At 31.7% G+C, this 7,529-nt stretch overlaps 1 long non-coding RNA gene across 10 annotated transcripts in view; it reads left to right on the top strand.

The window, feature by feature from the left end:
* The window catches only part of LOC142328204 (uncharacterized), a 118,927-nt gene that overhangs the window by 23,207 nt on the left and 88,191 nt on the right, over positions 1-7,529 (top strand). For 4 of the 10 annotated variants that reach the window (XR_012757219.1, XR_012757218.1, XR_012757221.1 and 1 more), the window contains one exon: positions 5,250-7,489. The exons of the other annotated variants lie outside the window; for them this stretch is intronic. This is a non-coding gene — a long non-coding RNA (uncharacterized LOC142328204). Of the gene's footprint in view, positions 1-5,249; positions 7,490-7,529 lie in introns of those variants that run through there. 10 annotated transcript variants of the gene reach the window in all.

Here is a 7,529-nt window from a genome sequence, read left to right on the forward strand (position 1 = left end):
TTCATCCTATTTCCTTCAACCATTTAAGGATTGCATCTTTCAGTTCATCATCATTAGGGAATCGCTCCCCTCCCAGATTTCACTTGAGAGAACCAAACAGGTGGTAGTCACAGGTTGCTAGGTCAGGGCTGTAAGGTGGATGAGACCGCACTTCCCACTTGAATTTTTGCAGTAACTCTTGTTACATGAGCTGAATGAAGCGTAGCGTTGTCGTGAGGAAAACTGACCCATCACTCGGTTTTCCATGGCTTTATGCAATCTTTTTAAAGGCTCAGTAAGATTCAGCATTGATTGTTATTCCTTGGGGCATAAATTTACTTTAAATAACTCCCTTAGAATCGAAAAAGACTATCAATATAACCTTTTGAACACGTGGAGATGTTTTCACGTTTTTTGACTGGGGTGAATGTTTGTGTCTCCATTCATTGATGCTTGTTTAATCTCAGGAATGTAATAAAGCATCCAGCTCTCATCCCCTGTGATGATTTGTTTGTTTCAAAAATTGTGGACCAGTCCTGGAATAATGTTGAAGACTTTCCCTGGATGTTGGAATGTTTGGTGCTTTGAAAAAGGCCTTCCCAGAAGAATGCACCACGCTAATGAAGAGAAATAAAAAGAAGTATCTTAATAGTTATGACTTTGGTAAAGCTCTAAGACCAGCTTGGGAAAAGCCGGTCACACCAGCAAATATTTTAGGCAGATTTAGATATTTTAGGTGGTAATGATGTTTGGCCAATCAATCCTGAAGCAATTAAGCCTCGTTGCTTGATTAATTGTAGCAATGTAACTACTCTTGCTTCTACTTCCAAAATCACTACGTTTGAAACCAGTGATTTTTCAACTGCAGAACCAAAGCAGGTCCACCATATTCCGATGAAACGGAAAGATCATCACTAGTGGTTTAGTTATAAAAGAGATGTTGAAACCTGATTTACAACTCACAAAGCGCTCTTCTAGATGCATTAAAACAACATGATATGTTACTTCTGATGAGTTTCTAAATAGATGGAAGAAAGAGAAAAAGAAAAAGATAAATAAAAAATGAAGAAAATGCCTAAAAAAGAAATTTCAAGTTCAGAGTGATGTTAACTCAGAAATAGACCTAAACATATGTTGTATGTGGTTCTTGTTTTGGTATGGAAGCAGGAAAGAATGACTTTTTTGTTGAGACAAGATGAGTTTTTATCATTGCTTTAAAAATAAGAGCTTGTGATCAGTAATAAAAGAAATGAAATCTATATTTAAAAAAGATATATTTATTCACCACCAAAGTACAACAGAATGTATTTGTTTGCCTACATAAATTATCTTATAACCTTTCTGAAAATGGATTCTTTTTTAAATATAGTTTATTGGTGATTTTAAAGTTCAGAAAACAGAAATTTAATAATTTTTCCTTCTACTGTAAAAGAATGTACATTTAAAATAAATTATCAATTAATTTTATTTTTTTATTAGAGAACACCGCAAACAAAACTGTCATCTGTCCCATTTCTAATCAATGGAGTGGTTAGGGAAAATGACATTCAATTGATTTCATACAGAATTATGCCAGATAAAATTCTCAGGTCTATCTTGCGGTTGAGCCATGTACAGGTCATACTCAAAATAAACAACTCCTGTTACGGTTTCAACAACGAAGAAGAATGGCCTGTAAATGTGCCATTGGGATATTGCCCAGAAAACCTTTAGTTTGGGGATTTTCTGATCTCCAGATAGGGACATCATGTGTAAGATGTCACTTTTCTAAGATAAAATTTGGATGCATCTATGTGCTGCAACATTTTGATTGTGAAGTTGGCAGGCTTCAAAGCCTGTAACAACTGTAAACGGTATATATATATATATATATATATATATATATATATATATATATACATACAAGTTTTGCCAGCATTGCTAGTTTGCAGTAGGTTTTTCTAACAAATATTTTAGGGCTTAGCAGGGAAGATTCCCTGTCACTTTCAGTATTTTCTTTAGACACCTTCGACCAATCTGTAATCTTTACAGAGGCATACAGTCAATTCAAAATCATTATCAAATCAATTCACAAGCATTACTGTCAGTTGAAGGAACAACAATTTCTACGGAATGGACTTAGGAGTGCATTCTGTAACTTATTTAAAATAATTACAGTGCATTCTGTAGTTATTTTAAATAATATAATTACAGATTCTCATTTTGCAAACTACACAACACATTTTCTGCACAAGAGTTGCCATATTTACTAGTGGTGCATCAAGCGGAGAGGTAGGGAATCAATTTACAGCCATGCACGTAACTAAAAAGTCCCCTTTTCTTCGTTTTATTCTAGCCTTAAATCAAAACCACTGACTTTGTGTAATTGTGAATGCGTCTATTCGCATCAGTTGATTTGGAAGTCAAGAGTTCCAGCGTTGAAGTCCTATTAATGTCAGTTATTTTTACACGGATTTGAATACTAGATCGTGGATACTGGTGTTCTTTGTGGTTGGGTTTCAATTAACTACACAACTCAGGAGTGGTCAAATTGAGACTGTACAAGACTACACTTCATTTACACTCATACATATCATCCTCTGAAGTATTATCTTATTATCTGAAAGGTAATTACTGGAGGCTAAACAGGAAAAAGCAAACCTTAAATCAGCATTTTACATTTCATCCAAGATGTATTGTAAGCTATACACAACTAGCTGAATAAGTCTTATTTTTGTTGCTTGACCAATAATTTTCTCATGAATGTTTCTGAGCCACTGTTCTGATAGTTGTGTAAATTTATTTTGATTGATTGTATAATATTATTTTTCTTGTATACATTTTAGACAATTAAAAATACTTTCTGTTAAATGCAGTTTTATAATGATCAAAAAATTATTTATTAACAAGAATGACAAATGTAATAAAATATTGGTGAACTTTCATGCAAGCGCAACAAATAAAATACCACTCCCTCATCTGCAGAAGAGTGTTAGTTGAAAAATTATTATGTACATACTATAATGAACTTTTTTATAAGTCAGTTGATAGTATAAAGAAAAATTAAGTATTCACAAATTTTTGTTTTATGAAATAGAATTATAATAATTATATTAAATTTTTTCTTATGTTGTAGACAAGCAATCACAGATTCTGTTAAGAAACCAATATAAGTTCATTCATATATCTTCTTCCTTCTATTTCCAAATCTGTAATAAAGTTTCATTTTTCAACTTAGCTTCCTAAATTATACTGCAACTAAAATTAGTGAGTAGTTAATTATTATCTAATTTACCAACCTAGTTCACATACCAACAATTTTATTCTGATTCAAACAATTTTTTATTCTTTTATTTTTACTAATGACTTCTGTATCAGTTACACTTCCATTCTTCAAACATATCTAATATGAAGCAACCGTTATAAGTAATATAAGGTGTCTCAGGATACAGAACTAATTTATATCCAAGGTAATTTATGTAAGAGGACATATTAATTTTTTATATAAAGAAAGTTTGAATACAATGAAAACACATCCAAGAAAAATTGTATTTCTCTTTTTCAGTCATACAGTACTCAAAACTAGAAAATGCTAGCTTTACTTTGTGTTATTCAATATGAATCAAATTGTTAATAGACTTAGCTGCTACTTGTAGAATAAAATTTCTTACACAAGAAAGTAACTAAAAACTAACTGATAAACTGAAAACAGGATCAAAAGAGATTAAGGACTTATAAATCACTTCATTTTATATCTATCCCCTTCACAACTACTAGAAAATATATTCTTTTAAAATTGATTGATATTCTTTAATCTAAATCATATAAACTAAAATCCTATCATTAATAAAACAATTATATATAAATCAATAATATATACTTATACATTTAAAAAATTGTTGCTGAGCATAATAGTAATTGGCTAATTGCCAATTGTAACCAATCATTAAAATATAACAACAATTGGAGACATTTGAAGGTCTCTAAAATATTTATGGTGATTTTAAACATAAGCAATTAAAAACAGTCCATTGCTAATAATCTTTCCATTTGTTTCTTCAAAATTACTATTTTTTAAGAATTGTGATAGAAATGGTCTTTCATGAACATTTCATTTAATATTTTTAAGAAAAATTGACTTTCTCTTTGCTGGAATCAGAAAAGTAACCTCTTTGACTATTGTAGGTAATGTTGATACTATCTAAATAGTCCTGATATTACAAAAACAGATTCAATGATTATTTTATTCTAGATAAGATTCTTATAATGTGAAATTACCCTGTGGAACTAATAAGTAAAGATTTTTAATAGTATTAGTTTATTTTAACATTTCGTGTTGGGCTGATCACATAAAGTAAACAAGTATCACACAAGGTAAAAAATTATTTCTTTTTGTTTTATATTGGTCATAATTTTTTTTATTACATAATCCTTTACTCATAATGTCACAAATGAAAAAATAATTGTGGTCTCTCTCGATATGAGATGAAAAACTTAAAAATATTTTTGTCATGAAGACCTTTTTGTGCTGAATATTTTTCAAGAGTAAACAGTTAGTTTCATTTTGTAAGAATGTAGGTGCAGCAGTAAACTCATTGAGAGGAGTGAAATTTTTGCTGTTGCCTTCTTTACTGATCCAATGTACTTTGATGCATGAAGCAGTCTTGCTGGAAGAAGTACATGTGATATTCATCAAAGTTGTTATGTATTAATTTTCATTTTTCAGTATATTACTTACATTTCAGTACATCTTAATATCAAAGAAAATATTCTAAATATACCGATCAACAATGATTTTGTTACATAGTCAGTATTTACTGAATGCTATGTGTTTTTGGATGCTGATTCTAAATATGAAGTCACAATTTCCGAATCGGCCTCAGATTTTTTGTAATTGCCCTTCCAGTTTTCCAGCAACCACATGTGATGAACAATTCAAGTACAGTATATTATTTATTTTACTACAATAAAGTTGCAGTAAAAGCTGCAAAATAAACTATAATTTATTTATTTGAGTTGATAAATAACCTTGAAAAAATTATTATTATTATTTATGCACTAATTAAAACAATTAGAAATTATACACATGATTTATGTCATTTTTTTTTTCTAAATGTAATTATGTCACCCTTACTCATATATACTATTCAGTATATACAAATTTTGTTTTGGTGATTCAATGTTGGATGTAGTACTTATAAAAAACGTACCTTGCTGGTATGAAAAATACTACATTAATTTGTATATAAAGTGTTTAGAGTTTTCATTACATTTTTGTAACTGTATTGCAGGAAACGTTTTAATAACAATTCCACACAGTGTGTTAACCATCCAGACAGTTTCTGTTACATTTGTGGCGAAGTAACATAAAGACTCAGAGAAGAGATATAACCTCATTGATAAAAATCATATGAACTATAATGATGATTAAAATCATGATATAAATCTATAATGATGAAAAAAATTTTGGGTAAGTGTTGGCACATCCTGACCCCAATAGGGAAAGATACATACCCTCCGCTACCCCCTCTGTTTCGAGCTGTTACAGGCATTACTGGAGGTCATCTTCGAAACCTTGGGTTTTGAAATATTCCAGTCCACCTCGACCAGGATGCCATGAGTGACATTCCCATTGGTGTACTATTTAATACTATTGGTGTACTATTTAATGAACTCAAAACAAAACACATCTTACAGAGTCTTAAGTAAGACTGAAAGGACCTAACTAAACAAAGGAATTGAACTACCTACCCGTAAAAAATAAAAGTGAGTTCATCACACAACATGAAACATAAAAATATTACATGGAACAATAACAACACAGTAACATTAAAACAAAAGAAAACAAAGGACAAAAACATAATTTATAAAGCAAAAAATCAACAAAAGCAGAATACACGAGAAATCCAAGCAGAGCTCTAGATTCCCTCAGCAATCCTTTCTTTTGCTAAGTACACTATAAAATCTCCACTATTCTCCATTCGGCCTGGCTCCTCCAGTTTACATGGAGTTCCAACGCTGACCCGATAAGATCAAGTCGACAGGTGGTCTCCATACGCATTAACTCCTACTTCAAGCACTCATAAAGATCACGGTAGGTGTTCTCCAATTGTCCACACTGAGGACACATCACAGAATCTACCAGGCCGAATTTCTGGTCTGTCCCTAAAAACATCATGGCTGGAAAGAAATTGCATCATATATTTATTAGGGTGCACCCAAGAACCGTCCCACAAACCAACAACATTTGGAGATAATAACTCATCCATCATTCAAAACAAACTGAACTACCATAAGACTTGTGCAAGGTGGGTTCCCAGATAGCTTACTGTTCATTACAAAGCTGAGAGATTTGACACCAAATTCAAAAAAAAAAGAAGAGATTGCACCAAACTCAAAATTTGTTTCAATAACAATTACGCAATTACGCATTTTTGGACAGGATTTTAACCTGTGATAAAACTTGGATACATCACTTTGAGCTGGTGTTGAAGCATCAAAGCATGCAGTGGAAACACCCTGAATCATCTGTCTATAAATTCAAAATGCAACCATTGGCTGGTAAGGTCATTTAACTGTCTTCTGGAGTGCCCATGGTCTGATTTTCTGAGATTATTTGGAGGAGCAATGCACTATCAACAGCCTGTACTACTCAGCCATGACTGAGAACAAATCAAGCCCACATTGAAGAGGAAATGTCCGGGATAGCAGAGAAAAGACGTGCTTCTTTTTCAAGACAACACTTAACATCATATGGCACAACTGATGCTGAAAACTATTGGAAAACGGGTTAGGTTTTCCTAACCTCCTCATTATCCTTACAGCCCTGACCTTGTCCCTTTGGATTTCTATCGGTTCGGTTTAATGAAATAAGCTTTGCATGGCACCAAGTTCAAAAGAAGTAAAGAAAAAAATACAAAACTTGCTTCGAGATCAAGGTAAAGAATTTTTCACTGAGGGGGATAAGAAGACTTGTAAAAAGATGGGACAAGTGCATAGAAGTTGGTGGGGATTATGTGGAAACATAGACAAAAAAAATTGTATTTAATAAACCAGTTTTGCTGTATAGTTATTTGTTTGTTTAATTATTGAATGACCCTCGTATTTGAAGACAATTTGAAAATGAGGTTGCTGCATGGAAATCATTTAAAAAGGTTGTAAAAGAACATATAACTGAACTTCTTTAATATAAAGCATTTGGGTGTAGTATGTCGCTGAAGATCCAGTTCTTAGATTCTCATCTGGATTTTTCCCTACTAATTGTGGAGCTGTTAGTGATGAATATAAAGAATGCTGGATACACCTACAGTAAACTATACCAGAAAATTCAAAAGAAGAATATTTTAGGCATGTATAATATTGTTGTACTATCATCACAATGATTCTTACAAAAAAAAAAAAAACAAACTATGCCTGAGAAAGAAACCAGTTATTTATTTAAAATCAGCATCAAAAATACTATAAGTTTCAGCTATCAACATTCTTGTAATGAACAAAAAAACAAAATTTTATTGTCCAGTGTTATAGAAAATTGTAATAATTAAAAATATGATTTTAACTTTGGCTCTTCT

The sequence above is a fragment of the Lycorma delicatula genome, chromosome 7, assembly GCF_047948215.1.
Source record: "Lycorma delicatula isolate Av1 chromosome 7, ASM4794821v1, whole genome shotgun sequence".
Lineage (NCBI taxonomy): Eukaryota > Metazoa > Arthropoda > Insecta > Hemiptera > Fulgoridae > Lycorma > Lycorma delicatula.